At 51.2% G+C, this 20432-nt stretch overlaps 1 protein-coding gene across 2 annotated transcripts in view; it reads right to left on the reverse strand.

The window, feature by feature from the left end:
- The window catches only part of DLGAP4 (DLG associated protein 4), a 232043-nt gene that overhangs the window by 139477 nt on the left and 72134 nt on the right, over nt 1-20432 (reverse strand). Inside the window, exon 1 of one of the 2 annotated variants that reach the window (XM_025398733.1) lies at nt 18324-18527. The exons of the other annotated variant lie outside the window; for it this stretch is intronic. The gene's annotated coding sequence lies outside the window, so the exon portion shown is untranslated. Of the gene's footprint in view, nt 1-18323; nt 18528-20432 lie in introns of those variants that run through there. 2 annotated transcript variants of the gene reach the window in all.

A 20432-nucleotide genomic window follows, 5' to 3' on the forward strand; every position in this document is an offset into this window, starting at 1 on the left:
GTGTGTGTGGTGTGTGTGTGTGGTGTGTGTGTGTGGTGAATGTGTTGTGTGGTGTGTGTGTGGTGTGTGTGTGTATGTGGTGTGTGGGGGGTGTGTGTGGGGGTGTGTGTGTGGGTGTGTGTGGGGTGTGTGTGGGGTGTGTGTGTGCTGGGTTCTGGGTGAGGGCATTGGGATGATCATCCTCTTAGATGTGGGAACATCAGACCTGGAAGAGGACTCAGGCCGGTTGAGTCACCCCACTCACTGCACTTCTGCGGTGTTGAGGGGCAGATGCTGGCCCAAGGTCACCCAGTAGGAGGATGTCAACCTCGGACCAGACCTTGGGGCTCCAGCCTTTCCGGAGGTGGTGCTTCCCTCCTCAGTGGGCGAGAGTCCCCACTGCCATGATGTTGTTTCAATGGGACTCCCAAGATTGCTGTGTGTGCAGGTGGGCTCCTCAGAGCTGGTGTGGGCTTGGAGGCTGGGACCAGGCAGGCCTGGGCCTCAATCTCATCAGCCCAGCCAGTCTCAGGGACCTCTGGGACTTCTTAAAGCCTCATGCCCTTATCCAGAAAACAGGACCAATAATAACTGCATCTCTTATGAACTTGATCGTGAGGGCCACAAATGATCAAATACGTGTGACCGTCCAGCACGGACTAATGTTTGCCACACTCCTGCTCTGAGCATGGTCAAGAATGGCAGTGCTGGCCGGGTCTAGGACTTTGGGAGGCCAAGGCGGGTGGATCACCTGAGGTCAGGAGTTTGAGACCAGCCTGGCCAACATGGTGAAACCCCGTCTCTACTAAAAATACAAATATTAGCCAGGTGTGGTAGCATGTGCCTACAATCCCAGCTACTCAGGAGGCTGAGGCAGGAGAATCACTTGAACCCGGGACGCGGAGGTTGCAGTGAGCCAAGATTGAGCCACTGCATTCCAGCCTGGGTGACAGAGCAAGACTCCATCTCAAAACAAACAAACAAACAAACAAAAAACAAAAAGGCAGTGCTGACTGTGATAGCTACACTGCTGACCATTGAGGGCTGGGCTCTGGGCTAAGTGCTTTAGGTTCACGCATTCATTGAACAGATATTTGGATACTGAGCTCCTACTATGTGCCAGGCACTCAAAGCCCTGGGATATAGCAGCAAAGAAGACTAAGTCCTTGCCCCATAGAGCCTATATTGTAGTTGGGGAGACAGGTAACAGATAAATGAATATATAATATAACATCAGGTAACAATACCTTCTTGGAAGCCAATTAGGGCAGGTAAAGAAGAACGCAGTAGAAATGCAGAAGAAAGTGAGATAGGGTTGGGAAAGTCTTTCTGCAAAAGCAATATTTGTGCGGAAGTGATTGGTGGGTCTTGTGGATGACTGGGGAAAGGGCATTCCTGGTAGAGGAATGGTGAGTGTGGAATGGGCGTGCAGCTGGTGTGTGTGTGTTGGGTGAAGCAAGGAGGCTGGTGTGGCTGGAGCAGAGAGAACGACGGGCAGGTTGAAAGAGGAGGGGAGGGGCAGCTCTAGGGAGGGTCCTGGAGGGCCACAGCACAGCCTCTGATCTCCCGGCGAGGCATTTTTATCCCCAGGTTGCACAATCTGGGTGGAGGAGCCAGGTGCCCACCCAGGCAGTGGCATGCCAGGGCCTCCTCTCTTTCCACGAGGCCTCCACAAGCACTGCTGGAACCTGGAGCACATCCTGAATGAGAGGTGTGTCTCAGGGAGAGGCCCCTGAACCCTGAGTTTCCAGAAGCCAGAGCCTGTGAATGTGGGAGGCAAGGCAGGTCAAATCTGGGTCATGGAGAGGCTGAGAGAGGGACCGGAAAGGGTGGCAGAGGCAGCCACCTGGGGCTGGGTAGGTGGGGGCGGCCTCTCCATGGCGACAGTGTGGGGAAGCACCGCTGGAATTACTCACGGAGGCCCGTGCGCACACGTGCATATACCCAGGGCCACGTGCACACACACGCACCACAGCCCACGCAGCCCCGGCTCAGTGCAGAAGCCACTTAATGACTGACGTCACGCCCTGGGGGAGATGGGGACCATGGAGTCCACCTCAGGAATGGGGAACAGGGCAGCACCCAGTGGGGCCAGGGCTCCTGGGTACTCCCTGCAGCTCACACCCCCACAGGGCAGAGTCGCAGGGCAGCGTCCCCAGCACCCATCCAGCCAATGCTTCCGCAGGTCCTGTTCTGTGATAGGCCCCAGCCAGTGTGTCAGGGAAGGGAGACCACAAACATCTAACCACACAGACGGATAACGGTGACAGCAGCCGCTGGAGCCTGGGAGATGGGGTAGATGGGCTGAGGAGAGCACTTCACAGGGACAAAGTGAGGTCTGACCTAAAGTCTGAAAGATGAGTAGGAATTGACAGGATGATATGTGTGTGTATGTGAAAGAGAGGGAGAGAGAGAATTTTCCAGGCACAGGGGACAGCATCTGCAAAGGCCTTGAGGCTGGAAAAAGATTCACAGGTTTCGAGAAATAGAAGGCAGGCCAGTGTGGCGTGGAGGAGGGAGGGGGCGCCCAGTGAAGGTCACCTCCCTGTGTGTACAGCAGGGCTCAGGGCGCAGACTGTGGGCAGGTGAGGGATGAGTCGCTGAGCCCTCTCCTCAGCTGCCCCAGGGCTGGCTGAGACACAGGCTAGGGTTGGAATGCACACACTCCCTGTGCGACTCTGGGCAGGTCACCTCCCTCTCTGAGCCTCAGTTTCTCATCTGAACAATGGAGACCCCAATCTATATCTAATTCCAAGACAACATGTCTAAAGTGCCACGAAGGGTACAGGCACAGAGTACTGACTAAGTGGAGCCTCTCTTTCCTTCTCTCCTAAGTGAGAGTGTCAGCCTCTCTCACTTGGGGAGAGTGGGACCAAAATTTCCCACTTTGGTCCTCAGCTCTCTAAAGGGGCTGGGGCTGGGACAAGCTGTGCTGGGATACCCAGCTGGGGCTGGGACACCTGTGCTCCCCAGGGGCTCGGTGTGGACACCTCAGGGGAAATAAGTCCAGAAATCCAGGCCAGCCCATCCTCCCCAGCTCACCAAGTAGGCTGGTTTTCCAGACCCCGGAGCGTCTCCCAGGAGCCCAGCACTTCATAAGTTAGCAGCTGGGGGACAGGGATCAATTTCGTTATTTACCAGATGAGGAAGCTGAGGCCCAGCAAAGAGGAGACCCTAGGTCAAACGGCGAGGGAGTGCAGGGGTTGGTTCTCACCCAGGCCTCTCTCACTCCAGGCTAAGGAGGCACTTCCAGTCTTGCTCAGGCTCTTGGTCAGGTCTGTGTTCCCATTCAGTCGCCTCCCCATGCACCTCATCCCCTGGGATTTGAATCACTCCTTCCACCCCTTCTGCCCTAATGACTCCCAGTTCTCCAGTCCCACCCTAGTCTCACCCCTGAGCTCTTGACCAAAGCCAAACCCCTCATGAAGGCCACATGATTCCTTCCTAACCATTCCTACCCCCCCAATTCCCCCACCCCCAGCCTCCCTTTCCCAGTCCTCAGCCCATCTGGCCTCCTCTTTCCTGCCTCAGGGCATCATACTGGCTGTTCCCTCTACCAGGAATGCTCTGCCCCAGACCCTCGTGTGGCTTCTCCCTTGATTCATTCAGGGCTCAGCCCAAGTGTCACCTCCTCAGAGATGCCTCCCTGACCCCCTTCCTCACTCCCATGTCACTCAGGAGCACAGCATTTGTTCATTTATTTTACTTATTGTCTATCTCTTCCACCAGACTGAGAACCTTAGGAAAGTTGAGGTTGGGTCCTGTCTGTTACAATAGCCTGGGGCCTGATACAGTGCCTGAAACATAGTAGGTGCTTATTAATAAATGTCTGTCAAATGAATGAATGCATAAACAAATGAGTGAATGGGCCAGGTGCGGTGGCTCACACCTGTAATCTCAGCACTTTGGGAGGCCGAGGCGGGCGGATCACGAAGTCAGGAGTTCAAGAGTAGCCTGATCAACATGGTGAAACCCCATCTCTACTAAAAATACAAAAATCAGCCGTGCGTGGTGGTGCATGCCTGTAATCCCAGCTACTCAAGAGGCTGAGGCAGGAGAATCGCTTGAACCCGGGAGGTGGAGGTTGCAGTGAGCCGAGATCACGCCACTGCACTCCAGCCTGGGCAACATAGCGAGATTCTGTCTCAAAAAATACCCCAAAACACAAGAACAAAAAAAATGAGTGACTGAATGACAGGCAATCCTGAGGCTCTAACCCCACCTGGCTGTCTCCCCTGCATGCTGGCCAGACATCTGAGACTCAACGCATTTGAGCTGAATTCCAGATCTCCTCTGACACACTTACTCCTCTCCTGTCTCCCTCCTAGTGGCAGTCTCTAGCACCTGAGCTGGAAGCCGAGGTCCCCTGGCTCCCTGGCTCTTGCTCCAACAGCTCCTGCCTCCCAGCTCACTGGCTTTCCATCCCTGCTGCCTCACTCTGAACCAGACCACCCTCCCCTGTTCAGGACACGACCCCAAGCCACTCCCTGCCTATTACCCAGGCCCTGAGGCCTACCAAGTGAAGTCAGGGCGAGTTTAAGGATGCTCCCAGGAGCCTCTGCAATTCCTCCAAAAGGACAAGCCTTAAGCCGCTTCCCCTCAAGGGTGACCTGTGATTTAACTGAGACATCTGGATAACCCTGATGGTGCACCTTCAGGCACTGGGACAGGCTATGGGAAAGCTATGGCAGGTGCTGCCCACTTGCCCACGTGTTACTGGTTGCATTGCAGATGGCATTAACACCTGGCAGCTCCTCTGCCAGGCCCAAGGCTGAGCTCTTTGCACCTCATGGAATCCCACTCCCCAGCACTGTAGACTGGGGGGTGAAGGGTGGGCGCTGTTCCATTTGCAAAACAAAGGGACCGGAGCTCAGAGCTGGGTAGTGACTCATCTGAGACACCCAGTCAGGAAGCAGAGCTATTGTCAGCCTCCAGCGCCCCAGCCTCTTCCACCCAGCCAGGGTTCGTGGCTGCTGGGAACAGTGTTGGGCACAAGAGAGAAGGCAGTTCCGAAATGCAGGGGCTGGGACTTCAATTGGCGACAGGTGGGACTGTGATGAGGGCCCTCTGTAGTGGGTGCGTTTGAAGTTTTTGGGGCTTTAGAGGATGAATAGAGCTGCTCTGAACCTGGTCCCTGGGGCTGGTTTTATCATGAAGGACACAGATTTTATAAATATCTCAGCCCTCACCACAGATCGCATGGCCTGGAGAATTAGAGAGGAGGCAAATTAGGAGAAGGGGCGGGAGAGCTTTCAGCTGTGCTGGCAGCCTGTTTGGGGTTGCAGAGGAGTTCATGGTCAGAGTGGGCGGCCTGAATGGTTCTGTCTATCACCCATGGCTATAGGTCCCCAGGCCACCGCAACTGAGGCCAGGGTGTTGGGGGCAGTCTCTGAGATAGAACCCTCAGGGCACAATCTGAGTCATTGGCCTAAATGGGAGTGGGGCCCCTCAGCTGAGTTTCTAGCAGTTAAAGGGGGAGAAGGACTCCCAACTATTCATGTCCCCAACTGCCAACAATTTGGGTCAAGGCCAGAGCTCAGAGCTTAGTCTGGGGCCAAGGTCAGGGCTCAGTTTGAAGAAGAGGTCAGAGTTGAGTCTTGGATCAAGGTCAGGTCCCAGTATGGGGCCAGGGTCAAGGTTCAACCTAGGGCTCAGTCTGGGACCAGGGTCAGGGTTTAGTCTGTGATCAAAGTCAAGGCTCAGTCTCGGGGCAGGGACCAAGGCTCAGTCTGTGGATAGGGATCAAGGCTCAGTCTGGAGCCAGGGTCAGGGCTTAGTGTGTATCCAGGATTCCTCAAGTGGGTAGTTCACTCCTTATACTAAGTCTTACTTAGGGACAAGCTAGTTCTCCTCTTGCAGTAACACAGACCCAGGATCCAGGACTCTGCTCTCTCCTGCAGAAGGGAGCTGTAACCAGAAGTTCAGTTAGACTAGAGGGGGGTACAGTAGAGGCATGCCCCCCTACTCAGGATTGCTATTCTGGGCCTCTGTAAGTCACAGCGTGGGAGTTAAACATAGGGGGACACCACGTGGCAGGCAGTAGGTGGTTAATGACCCTGCAGGAGGCGAGTCAGAACCCAGAGAAGAAGCTGTAGTGGGGGTGAAGAGGGGGAACTAGCTTTGGTCAGAGAGGCAGGAGGTTTGGGTTTGAGGCCTGCTAGGTCCCTGCCTCTCTATGTGACTCCAGGTTTAGCCCTGCCTTCTCTGGGCCTCAGTTCTCCTATCATGGGAGTGCAGCTGAACTTGAATCTCTAAGCTCTCTTTATCTGTAACAGGCTGTGGACGACACTTTCTCAGGCTGGGTCTGGTGGGGAACTCATGACCTCCATTGTCATCTCCAGGAGTCAGAGCCTTACTCAGCTTTCAAGTCCTATGCCAAATATGATGTCCTCTGTGATGTCTTCTCCCAGCTGAAATTCACTGCCCTTTGGTCCAGTTTGCACACTTCTCTGCCCCTATTTCAGCCTGGAGCCCATGCTGCCATGCAGCAGGATAGGTGTGGTCCTGGCTGTTTCCCCCATTAGGAGGCCAGGAGCCCAACCTCCACCACCCATGCTTTAGTCTCATGGCCTCCAGGGTACCACAATCATGGCCCCTCTGAACCCCAGAGCCTTTGGGGACTAGAGTCATAGCAGCAGCCCCTGTTGTTACTGTACTTACTGTACGAATGGCTCTGAGGACATGGATACTCTGCATACACCTGAGCAATTAATTGACTTATTTTCCTTTCAAGGAAACAGTGAATCATGCTACTTCTTGTTTCTTTTTTTTTCTTTGTCTACTAGGAAGCTCAGAGGCAAATTTATAGCCTACCTTTAATAAAGGTTAACCTAGAATGATCTCGTTCTGTCTTTTCTTTTCTCCTGTTCTCTTATTTATTTTTCTTATTTATGTAGGGGAATTTTTTTTAAAAGACAGAGGGGCCGGGCGCGGTGGCTCAAGCCTGTAATCCCAGCACTTTGGGAGGCCGAGACGGGTGGATCACGAGGTCAGGAGATCGAGACCATCCTGGCTAATACGGTGAAACCCCGTCTCTACTAAAAATACAAAAAACTAGCCGGGCGAGGTGGCGGGCGCCTGTAGTCCCAGCTACTTGGGAGGCTGAGGCAGGAGAATGGCGTAAACCCGGGAGGCGGAGCTTGCAGTGAGCTGAGATCCGGCCACTGCACTCCAGTCTGGGCGACAGACCGAGACTCCATCTCAAAAAAAACAAAAAACAAAAAAACAAAAGACAGAGGAAGAAAAGGAACAAAAGAATCATTCAGGAAACCTTCACAGCTTAGATTCATAGCTAAAAATGATAATTACTAGAGTTCATATAGAGAGTGCTTAGCATGCAACAGGTCTTAGGTAAGCCCATGACTTGGCATCACTCATTATCTCCTGTAATCTCCACCACATCTCTAAGGGAGAGATGAGCATTACTGTTACCCATTTTGTGGATGGGAAAGCAGAGGCACAGGGAAAGTAAGTAACTTGTCCCAGAGACACACAGTGAGAAAGAACCAGAGCTGGGACTTGAACCACCTGACTCCAGAACAAGCCTTCTTAACCACTGTGCTTTCCTACCTCTCAAAACAAAACTACGTCTATGCAATAGCAGAGGAAAAGGTCTGGGAAGGTCTGATGACCCCTACATTGACACACCAGGCCTGGAATCCTCCCTCCTCCCAAACCCTAGACTCATATATCCAATTTTCAACTTAGCATCTCCACTTGGATATCTAACAGGCATCGCCAACTTGACATGTCTAAACCTGAACTCCCAACCCTGCAAACCTGCTCTTCCCGGCCTTCTCCTTCCCACTGATGGGGGCGCCACCCTCACAATGGATCAGACCAAAACCCTGGACTTGGCCCTGACTCCTCTTTGTCATTCCCACAACCAGCACCACAGTAAATCCTGTCATCTTAGTTTCTCAGGCAGAGGATGCAATGGTGGTCTTTGTCCTGGCCAGAGCCCATCTGGGTGCCGCTTTCAGCTCTGGACACCTCTCCTGATGGGTAGGCATGGAACAGTGACCAGAAGCATCATGAAGGAGTAATAATCGCAGGAAAAATGTCAACAGCTATCACTTCCTGGGCACCTGCACCAGGCTCAGGCCTTATCCTCTGAATCATTTACATCTCTCATCAACCCTCTGAAGTAGAGGGTCTACTACCCCCATTTAACAAATGAGGCACAGAGAGGTTAACTGCCTTTCCCAGAGTCACACAGCTAACAGGTAAGTGAGCAGGAATTCTAACTCAATGTGTCTGACTCAAGCTCAAACACACCATGCTGCCTGCCACTAAGCCAAGTCTTTGACGCACATCAGAGGGAGGCAGGGTTATTGAGTTTAGGAGTCTGGAGAAAAGAGCCGAGGTGGAGGGAAAATGTCTGCTCTCCGAGGTCAATGAAGGGTGGGCCACGGGGGAGGGACATGTATTCTGGGGGCTCCAGGAGCTGGGGAGGAAGTGGGCCACACGGAGGCCGACTTCAGCTCAGTGTAAGACAGCACTTTCTAACAATCAGGCCCCCGACAGACACACACAAAGGAGTGGGCTGCCTTGACTGATGGGAGTCCCATCTCCAGAGGTGCCTGACAGTGTCATGCTATGGATTACACCGCTGGCAGCAAAGCAGAGTGGGAAGAGAACGCACAAAAGAAGAATCAAGAAGTGGGGACAGGGAGGCTTGTCCTACCGGATATCAAGCCACATAACACAGCTATCTGTGGCAGTTCTCAACAGCCGAGGGACTGCCCTCGTAGGGCGACTTTGCAAATGGTTGGGGTAGTTTTCTTCATAACACTGACTCAGGGGAGGGTTCTACTGAGTGCCAAGGACTGGATGACGGGTGCTCAAGAACCTATAATGAACAAGACAGTCCCACCCAAGGAAAGATTGTTGTACCCCAAATGCCAAGATGTCCCTGTTGAAAAATGATGAGATACAGTGATTAGTGTAGAACTGAAACAAAGAGATAGACAAAGAGATCAATGAGACTGTAGAACAGAGTTCCCAGAAACAGATCCATAAATACATGGGCACTTAAACATAAAATAGAGATGGTATTTCAAATCAGTGAGAAAAGGACAAGGCGTTCAATTGATGCTGCTGGGACAATAGGCTAGCTATAGAAACATGAAATCAGATCCCTATTTCTCACTGCATGCAAAGATAAAAGACCTAAACTTGATTAAAGATCTCAATATGAAACAAAAGGAAATAAAATGAAAATACTTAGAAGAGACCTAGAATATCTTTATGACCTTGGGTGGGGAAACTTCTTAAAAAAAGTTGCAAAGAAATAAAAGCAAGTGAAGGCGAAAATAAACTTTCCTACCCCCAAAGTTTAAACTTCTGAATGAAGAAGACATAAAGTTAAAAGACAAGCAACGCAACTTGGAGAAAATATTTGCAACAAACATAACAAGGATTAATATTCACATATATAAACCTCTTTTACAAATTAGTAAGAAAAAGATGTGACCCATAAAAAACTGGGCAAGTATATGAACAGGCATTTTGCAGAAGAGAAAAATTCAGATGACCACTAAACACATCAGGAGACACTCAGCTTCTCTAATAGTCAGGCGACGCTAATGAAAATGAGATATTTTCTCCCAGCAGATTGGCAAAATTAAAGAGTGATGAATCAGCTGATGCTGAGGTGCTGAGGAAATGAGGACTCAGATATATCACTAACAGGAGTGCAATGTGGCATAATTACCTTGGAGGGCAATTTGGCAGTGTTTATTAACACAGAAAATCCTGCTTCCAGGGAAACACTAATGCACATTCACAGAGATCTTCATGGTGGAAAGCCAGAACCACTGAAACATCCACCAGCAGGAGGGTGTGGTATAAGCATACAATGGAATACTATTCGGCAGAAGAAATGAACAAGCTACAGCTGCACTTGTATACATCTCAAAAATAAGTGAAAAAAGAAAAATGCAAAGATATTAATTGATTATGATATAATTTATGTAAGAAAATCATTCAGGCTGAGCAGGAGGATCACTTGAGTCCAGGAGTTTGAGACCAGCCCTGGCAACACAGTGAGACTTCGTGCCTACAACAAATCAAAAAATTAGCTGGGTGTGGTGGCACATACCTACAGTCTCCCAGCTACTTGGGAGGCTGAGGAGGGAGGATCACTTGAGCCTGGGAGGTCGAGGCTGTAGTGAGCTATGATTGCGCCACTGCACTCCAGTCTGGGTGACAGAGTGAGACCCTGTCTCCCCCTCCCCCTGACCCAAAAAGAAAACCGTTCAAACATTACCTCTGGGTTTGGGTTTGTGAGTTCCCTCTACATGGAATGACTTTTAGTATTTCCTTCTTTCTTCCCTCCCTCCCTCCCTGCCTCTCTCTTTTCTTCTCTTCCTTCTTCCCTCCATCCTTTCCTTCTTTGTTTCTCCCTCCTTCCCTTCCTCCCTTCCTTCCTCCTTTTCTCCATTTTTTCCCTCCTCCCTCTCTACCTTCCTGCCTTCAGCAAACATGCTTGCTCTGTGCTCACAGGTGCTGAACATGAGATCAAGGCCCCAACTTCTAGCCTTGCTATGCAAGGAACTCCCCTATGATTTGAACCCCAGAACGCCCCCTGACCCTGGCCCCACACTAAGCTCTCACCTCAGACAATGTGTCACGCTTGCTTGCTTTCTGGTTCTGTGTCCTGCTGGCTGCATGGGCTGCTGAAAGGTTCAGGGGAGAGTGTGGATGAGGCGAGTTTTGTCTCCTAAGTGATCCCAGCCTCCGCTGAGGAGGCTGGCTGGTGGTGCCGAGGCCCCCGCCTTCCTTTCCCTCCTGTTCTCCCTATCACTCCTGCCATCTTTTTCTCCTTTTCTTCTTCACTCTGCTTTAGTGCCAGGCTTTGGAGCCAGGGTAGGGTGTGTGGGGAGGGTGCAGCTAGATCTCTGGGCCCAGAGCTCCAGAGCTAAGCCTCCTGGGCTGAAGTGGAGAGGCAGATCTCTTAGGCCATAGGTGATCATGAGAGCAGGTGGCCACCTCCTCCCAAGAGCCAAACAGCTGTGAAGGGCAGCCACCATAATCATGTCCAGAGCCTCAGATGGCCATAACAGGGCCCTGGAGACAGGGTGGCTGAGGACGGCCTAATTAGGCATGACAGCAGCCCCGTGAGGCGTATGCAGCTTGGAGCCATTAGGGAGGCTGGTGGAGGAACAGCCAGAGCTGGCCCAGCCACTGACCCCCCACAGGGATGCTTGGCTCTGGGGCTTGAGACTGCCTGCCCGAAGGAATGTCTGTCAGCTGGCGCTGCCAGGTGCTGCCCTAGCCATGCCTGCTAGTCCTGCTGAGAAATGGCATTGGTGGCTCACGGCAGCAGTTCTAAGCCCTTTTGCGCTTTTGCTTCTTGCTGTGCTTCCTGGGGTTTGTGTGGGGGGCGGTCTTTCCCTCCTCTGGCTCTTATTTCTACTACTAAGAACTCCCTGCCAGCCCTTTTCAACCGACTGTCTCTTCTGATCCTGAAAACCATCCACAGGGCAGTAATTATAATGCTCTTCTGCTAAGCTAGAGGTGGAAAAACTGAGGCCCAGAGAGGGATGATGACTTGTTTGAGGCCACAAAGCTCACATCCAGGATTTGAATCTTGGGTCTCTGACACACAGCCCCTGTTTGTGACACAACAGCATTTCCTCATCTTCCTGGAGCTAGTGGTGAGGGGAGGATGGTGGTGCCATATTCCTAGGAGAGGAAAGACACCAAAGGAAGCCAAATCCAGCCTGAGTCCTGCAGCCAACTCAGCATGCCCCCAGCAGGTCACACCCTTGTTCTGGGCTGGACCAGATGACACTCAGGATTAGATACTCAAGTCTCCAGTTCTCCAGGCCTTTCTCAACACAACCTCCTAGCTAAGTAACCCCCTTCCACTTCCATATCTGTAAAATGAAACCAGTTGCTCTTCACCAGTGTGGTTATGCAGGTAGAATGACCAGGTTTGTCAGGTGCCCAGTGCAGGTCCTGGCATACAGTAGATGCACAGTAAATGGGCACTTTCTTCTTTTCCACACAATCTCTGAGCCCTCCACACCACCACCCCGACCTCCTTGTTTCCTTTCTGGGCTCAAACCTCAGACCTTGCAGGAAGTTCTATGAGATTCCAAGAGTATCTGCATTTGACAATTCACTCATGCTTTCCTCTGTGTGTAAGACTAATGCCACCACATCTGTGCATCAGTTTACAAAGCTCTGCCCCACCCATTAGTTTGTGTTACACTACCAATGACCTTCCTATTATGACTGAGGAAACTGAGGCTAGAAATACAGTCCCCAGGTCACTCAACTTCTCTAACCTTCAGTTTGCTCACCTCTAACATGGGAATAAATATTAGTACCTCCCCTAGTAGGCTGCTGCTTAAAAATAAATGGCATAATATGTCCAAAGTTATTAAAAGGGTGCCTGGTAGATTGTAACAGAGGCTTAAATCCTACCTCAAATATTGCTCAGATTTGCACAATGCCAGGGCCAAAGCTTCTGACCTCCCAGCTGGGTCCCCAGAAAACCACAGTCCTGGAAATGATACATGAAAGCTCTCTGAAGACAGAACCGAGGACAGCACCCCCAGGCGTCAGGACCAGGCCAAATCCCTACCCTCTCTATCTTCAGCACCACGGACAACACCCCTGACATCAGCACCAAGGACAGAGGCAAACGCGTGTCCCGCACCCCGAACAGCACAGCTCAAAGATCAAAGTGTCAAAATCCCCTTCCCTCATGCTGAGGTGGCAATGAAAATTTCTTTCTTTCTTTTTTTTTTTTTTCCTAGCTAGTTACCTGTCCCACAATTAGTAAGGCCCTGCGAAGCTATTCAGGTCTATTTCTATTTGCATCTCTTTCATTCCAGAGGCCAGTTTTCCTGTGCGTTTCTCACCCCGTGAAGTTCCTTGGATTGGGGTAGCTCAGGAAGGCTTTCTGGAGGTTCTTGACTAGGAAAACCCACCTTCCTAGGCCAAGAGAGCCTCCCAAACCTTCCCTTTTTTACCTACTGGCTTCATTTCAGACACAAGCAGGGATGGTCACTGGATACAGTGTCACAGCCAAGTGCAGCAGCAAGGGACAAGCCCAATGTCACCTCATCTCAAGGGCTGGGCTTGTTGCCCTGCTCTCAAGACAGTGAATAAGGAGAAACACTTCTGATCCTTCAGCCTGTCCTACTCCATCACTCATCCCTGAGGCCATCTTTTATTGGTTCCTTGCCCATTTGATGAGGGCTAGATTTATTTCTGCCCTGACCACCTCTCTGATATCACTAGCTGCCCACATAGTCTCAAAGTAAACAGCTTGAGCTGCTTTGAGCCCTTTTTTAAGGACCCTCAGGACTTCACTTCAGTGGAGACCCCAGCAGAGCCAGCAACTCACTCCTTCTAAAGCAGCCAAAGGGGAAGATGGGGCACAATAGAATACCAGTGTCCTCTGATACATGGGAAGAAGGCCACCTCCTCAGAGTTGTGGGGCATTGAGATGCTGTGACCAGCAACAAGTGTGGCATATAATAAGGGCTTAGTAAACAGCTTAGTAAACATTTCCCTTTCCCAACAAGGACAATGTAATGATAGCAATGATGATCACTATCATGTTGAGTGTCTACTATCTGCTAAGTCAAGATATTGAGGGGTAGACAATGCAAGGACAATTATACTCATTTTGCTGATAAGAAAACCAAGTCAGCTAGGCGCAGTGGCTCATGCCTGTAATCCCAGCACTTTGGGAGACTGAAGTGGGTGGATGGTTTGAGGTCAGGAGTTCGAGACCAGCCTGATCAACATGGTAAAACCCCGTTTCTACTAAAAATACAAAAGTTAGCCAGGCGTGGTGGTGCACGAATATAGTCCCAGCTACTCAGGAGGCTGAGGCAGAAGAATCGCTTGAATCCAAGAGGCAGAGGTTGCAGTGAGCCGAGATCATGCCATTGCACTACAGCCTGGGTGACAGAGTGAGACTCTGTCTCAAAAAAAAAAAAAAAAAAAAAGAAGAAGAAAGAAAAAGAAAACTAAGCCAAGGCAGGCAGGAGGATCATTCGAGACCAAAAGTTTGAGACTAGCTTGGAAAACAAAGCAGGATTCAGTCTCTACCCCACCCCCCCACCCCCCAGGCACAGTGACACTACTCAGGAGGCTAAGGCAGCAGGATTCTTTGAGTCCAGGTATTCAAGGCTGCAGTGAGCTATGATTGCCTCACTGCATTCCAGTCTGAGAGAGAGAGCAAGACTCTATCTCAGAAAAAGAAAAAGAAAACCAATGTTTCTATGGGCCAAGAAATCTCTCAAAGGTCACACAGCCAAACAAGTGACAAAACCAGATCTCTGCCCTCAAATTCCAGGCTGCTTCTCCACCTCCAGATCTCCCATAATTACAATTATCCTCACTTCTCACCTCAGGGTACTCAGCACAGCCCATTCACTGCTTGCCAACATCCAGTGCTGGATGCTCCATGCCCAGCTGGCCAGCTGTCAACAAGCTGCCAGACTCAGATACTGGGGTGGGCAAGGATGGAAGCAAGGCCCAGATTCTTTGCTCTCCTGGGACCCCATGAGATTCCAAGGGGCTCAGATGCAGCCCACTCCCAATCCTGCCACAGGTGTCTCTTTTCCTAACATGGCAAGGAGAAGTCCCCATCCCAGTTCTGCATCAGCCTCCTACACATACAGGGGGGCAGAGCTTATGAAACACCCACCGTCATCACCAACATCAGTGATAGCCCCACCAGGACCCATCATACCTGTCATATAAGTAAGGAAATGGAAGCCCAGGGAGGGAAGGGACTTACCCCAGGACACCCGAACAGAATGTTTTCAGGACTCTAGACTCCTCCAGTGCCTCTGCCCCCAGACTGGGGGCTCAATGAAGGCAGGAGTCACAACATTCTTGTTCACTGCTAGGTTCCCAGCACCCATCTCAATGTCCACCACAAAGTGACTTTCTTTCCCTGCTTCTTCTGAAGCGAGGGATGATGTGTCACCCACTTTCTCTAACCAATCCAGAGTCTTGTACATACTAGGCCCCTAGTGGGTGTTTCTTGAACCATCTCATTCATTCAATAACTATTTATTTTGTGCCTAGTGTGTCCCGGCCATTGCTTTAGGTGGAGAAACCACAGTGGTAAGAAAATACAGACAAAAATAAATCCTCTGTTTTGACACTGATTGAAGTGAGTGAATTTGTTTCCTTGCCCATCTTCCCTATCTGTTGTGAGTGCCAAAGGGGCAGGGACTGTCACTGTCATGCCCAGTACTGTGCTCAGTGCCCAGAACACAGTATATGCTTGCTTGCTGAATGAATGAATGAATGAATGAATACCTGCAGGTAGAGTAGTAGAATAAAGGCAGCCACCATTTATTGAAAGGTTGCCGATTATTTTACATACATTAAATATCTCTTATAATCTTTCCCTGTGAGGTGGGTACTTTAAGGTGGATCATGCTAGCTATCCTGCTAGCTATTCTTCCCTTTTTCCTAACTGAAGGGCCCAGTTAGAAATATTCACTTCATCAGCTTCCCTTGCAGCTAGGGTGTCCATGTGATCAAATCTGGCAAAAGAGATGGATGCAAAAATCCACTAAGTGGGGCTCCCAGGAAATCTTTGTTTTCCTGGTAAGAAAAGGAAACTCACGAAGCATGGAGGCTTTACTCTCCTTTTCCTGCCTGGAATTCAGATGCAGCACATGGCAGAGGAGCAGCCATTTTGTAGCCATGAGAATGAAAGATGCACGTTAAGGATGTCAGAGGCCTGGGCCCTGGATGTTTCACTTGAATCACTGCACTGGCCCTGGCTTGCCTGCCTGCCTCTGAGATTCTCTCTCTCTCCTTTAACACAGACAGGGTCTTGTTCTCTCATCCAGGCTGGAGTGTAGTGGCATGATCATAACTTACTGTAACCTCGAATTCTTGGGCTCACTGCCTCAGCCTCCCAAGTAGCTTGGACTACAGGAATGCACCACCATGCCTGGCTAATTATTATTTTAAAAATTATTTTTACTTTTTTTGAGACAGGGTCTCACTTTGTCACCTAGGCTGGAGTACAGTGGTGCAATCTCAGCTCACCGCAGCCTGGACCTCCTGGGCTCAAGTGATCCTTCCATTTCAGCCCCCCAAGTAGCTGGGACTACAGGCACACACCACCACCCCTGGCTATTTTTTTTTTTGTATTTTTTGTAGAGGTGGGGTTTTGCCCAGGCTAGTCTAATTTTTATTTTTTGTAGAGATGGGGTCTTGCTATGTTGCCCAGGTTGGAATGCAGTGGCATGATCACAGTTTGCTGTATCCTTGAACTCCTGGGTTCACATGATTCTCTCACCATAGCCCCTGAGCAGGTGAAACTACAGGTGCCTGCCACCATGCTTGGCTAGTTGTCAAAATTTTCAATGGAGACAGAGTCTTACTATGTTGCCCAGGCTGGTCTCAAATTCCCGACCTCAAGTGATTCTCCCACTGTGGCCTCCCAAAGTGCTGGGATTACAAGTGTGAACCATGGCCCTGAGATTCCTGTTACATGAGAAGAATAATCTTCTGGGTATTTACACAAATGTTACTTGTTTTGTTACATGCAGCCAAATGCAATTTCAACTGATTCGGTATTATTATAACAGGCGAGGCTTAGGGAGGTCAAGTGATTTTCCCAGAGTCACAGAGCAAGGAAGCAGATCTGGAATTGGCCGCTGGGTCGAATGCCAAAGCCTGTGCCCACTGTACCTGTGTGCTGTCATTCCCAAAAGCAGCCCGGGCTGCCGGGAAGCCCCTCCCCACAACCAGCACTGGGCTCTCCTCTAAAACTCTTCCTGACTACCCTGAGGTCTGAGTCTAAGTTTTCCTGATATCTTCTCTCTTACCTGACCCCACACCAGCTACATGCAGGTCCAGATCCTCCTTTCAAAACATATGTGCCTCGAGTCCCAGGATTTGGCTCCGAACCTGACCCTGTGAGATGCTCTCTGCTCATCCACTTCTCCCTCGTTCAGAATTCCCCCCAACTGCCCCAAAAGCATGCACAGCAGATGTTCAAGCCATCTCTGCAGACAGGTCTCCTGGTTCCATCTCTTCCCCCCGACAGGGTCCTGCACCCACCACCAGAATAATCTTTCTCAAGAGCATCTCTCATGGGCCTGGCCCTTGAGGCCTCCAGGGTCTGGCTCCAGCCACCTTCCCAACCTTTGTTCTCGCTGCCCCCTCTGCCTCCTGCCGATTGACCCACCCAGCATCGGCAGGGCCAGCTCCAGTGGGTGCTTGAGAGGACAAAGAGGCCCTCTCTGACCACCCTGTCTCCAGCAGGTACCCACTACCACAGTCCTGTGGTCCCCTCTCTCGGCACCTGGGGCTATTTGAGTGTCACCCAGAGTGTCGCTAGCTTACTGCTGGCACGTTTGTCATTGCCTCCCCGTCCCAGAACCAGAGCTTGTTGAGGGCAGGAAGTGTGCCCATCTTTTCCAACCATTTCCCCAGTCCCTGGCACGAGGCCCGGTACTTGGGCTCACTCAGGAGGTGCTGAATGAAGCTCAAACTTGCTTCCCACGCCTTCCCACCACCCACTTTCTACTCCAGCCAAATAGAACTACTCCAGCTTCCCCGAACCCTCCTACTGTGGCTGACACCCAAGCGTCTCCTGGACTCTGCCTCCAGCCAGGCCTGCAGAGAGCCCAGGCCTTGCTGGGCCTTCCTCATCCCTTTTCCCCATCAAAACCAAGCAAAGGGGAACTCCAGACTCGGATGAGATGAATGAGATTTAGGGACACAGGTGCGTGCATGCACGCATGTGTGTGCGTGTGTGTATGGGGGGAACTGGTGTCTACATTCTACCCTGGATGTGGCAGCCTCTTCCTGTCCTTATTCATGCATTTCTGCCACTGGTTACACCAATCTGAGCTAAGTCTGAAATGCCCTGGTGTTCCTTGAGTAGCCACAGCTGTAGGAAAGGAGAAGGGGAAAAACATTAACATTTACTGAGCCCATATTAAGCACTAGGCGCTGTTCTAGCCCAAATAATAATGGTAATAAGGATGATGATAATAGTAGTGGCTAGTATTTGTCGTGCATTTAGCATGTGCCAGGCACCATCCATCCTAAGGCTTTTAATCAGATAGATCCTACTAGTATCCCCATTTTACAGATGAAGAAAAAGAGGTGGAGTCACCTGAAATCATGGAGGCAGGAAGTGGTCCGGAGCTTGGCTATCTATCGTCCCAAACCTGCTACTCTGCCAGGTTGAGTAGGGTAACACCCAGGTGTCTTGGCATGGGGGGAGGAGCTTCCCCTTGCAACTCCTGCTGCCTTTGAGTGAAAGGCTGGAAGCAGCAACTTCCCGGCAGAGCGGGGCTCTCCTGGGGGACGGCTGGGCTGGTAAGACTTACCCTAATCAGCAAAGCTGTAGAACAGTGCTCCAGCCCCCCAGAGGACCAGGCCCGAGGAGTAGCAGGGTGGACGGAAGTCGTCGAGCCTGGGCTCCGCTTCCCCAGTAAGGCTGAAGATTTTCCCAAAAGCCTGGGCCAAATTTATCTGCCAATCCCCCGAAGAGCTGATTCCAGCGTCTGTCTGGAAATGTCAGCCCGTGTGGTTGGAGGAACGCGGGGAGAGTTTTCCTCTAAATAGCAGGAAGCATATGGGAGGCGGATGGCATCCGCCGCCCCAACCTGCCAACTCTTGCTCAAGTGGGAGCTAAAAGGGGCCCAGAAGGGTCTGGAAATCCTACCACCTCCCAGGGAGGTTGAAGGGGGAGCTGGAGACAGAGACTGTGGCAATGAGAAGGGCGGAAAGTGGGTCCCGAAGGGCAGGCAGGCAGGAGCACCCTGATGAGCAGAGGTGCCTGAGGCTCTCAGATGGGAGTGACACTCCCAGGAATCTAGCGCAACGACCACAGTAATAATAGCCACCATTCACTGAGCGCTTGCAATGCGCCAAATCTGGGTTAAGCACTTTATTTGGATGATTTCACTTCAACTTTGCAATCAACTCTAAGATGGGGGCTGCTGCTATCCTTGTATTACAGATGAGGAAACCAAGGTTCAGAGAAGGAAGGACCTGAAATCACACTCTCTCTGGGCTGGAAAGGACCTTCCAGATCCTCAGCTGAATCACAAATCCTCTACAGACTCTGCCAAGCTATGGTGCAGCTGCCGCTTGAACACTCTCAGTGATGAGGAGATCGCCACCTACCACCCAAGCTAGCCCATCTGCAGAGAATTCTTTGTATCCAAAAGGTTTTCCTAGCCTAAGCTGGGATCTCCTTCCCTGGAGCTTTTCCTGTGAGTGCCAGACCCAGACCCTGCCTCCTCCAACAGAGATGGAAAGGCAGGAAGCCAGACCCTCTCCGGTTTCCCTTCTCCAGGCAACACTCCAGGTCCTCACACAGCCGCCCAGGCGGGGATCTGCAGCTCCAGTGCCAGCTCTCTCACCCACCTCTGCCCCTGGACCGTGGTAACCAGAACAGCCTCCAGTCACCACGCACTTCCTATGTGCCAGGCACCGTGGAGAACCTGCCCTTGACACGCTCTCCTCCGACCTTCCCCGTGACACCTGAGGCAGCACTAGCATCACCTCCGCTTTACATAGGAGAAAACTGAGGCACTACAAGGGGAAGAGACGCAGGACCCTGGAGGCCTCACCAGGCTGCTGCTCTAAGTCTCTGAAGAGGTCCCTCTGGGCTCCACCTGGGACACTGACCCAGGCTTTGCCAGGATTCACCTCAACACTGGTCCACAGGGCCCCCAAGCCCACATCACCCTCCTAACTCTCTCCCCTTGAGCAGCACTCAGTCTCTAAATCTTGTTGACTCTCCCTGCTAAACGCCCTTCTGTGCCATTCTCATGGTCCTGTCCTACCTGCTGTCACCCCCAAGACCAGCCCAGGATCTTGGTTTATTTTTTTTTTTAAATTATACGTATATTTTGAGACAGAGTCTTGCTTTGTCTCCCAGGCTGGAGTGCAATGGTGCGATCTCGGCTCACTGCAACCTCCGCCTCCCAGGTTCAAGTGATTCTCCTGCCTTAGCCTCCTAAGTAGCTGGGATTACAGGCGCCTGCCACTGCACCCAGCTAATTTTTGTATTTTTCAGTAGAGATGGGGTTTTGCCATGTTGGCCACTGAACTACTGACCTCAGGTGATCCACCCGCATTGGCCTCCCAAAGTGCTGGGATTACAGGCGTGAGCCACCATGCCTGGCCTTAAAAATATTTTTTTAAAGAGATAGGGTCTCTGCTGGGCACAGTAGCTCAAGTCTGTAATCCCAGCACTTCAGGAGGCCAAGGCAAGAGGATCACTTGAGCCCAGGAGTTAAGAGGCTGCAGTGAGCCCTGATCTTGCCACTGAACTCCAGCCTGGGCAACAGATCGAGAGACACTGGAGAGAGAGAGAGAGAGAGAGAGAGAGAGACAGAGAGAGAGAGACAGAGAAGAGGAGGGGGGGGGAGAGAGAGAGAGAGAGAGAGTTGCTCTGTTGCCCAGGGTGGAGTACAATGGTGGGA

Source organism: Theropithecus gelada, chromosome 10 (assembly GCF_003255815.1).
Source record: "Theropithecus gelada isolate Dixy chromosome 10, Tgel_1.0, whole genome shotgun sequence".
Taxonomy (NCBI): domain Eukaryota; kingdom Metazoa; phylum Chordata; class Mammalia; order Primates; family Cercopithecidae; genus Theropithecus; species Theropithecus gelada.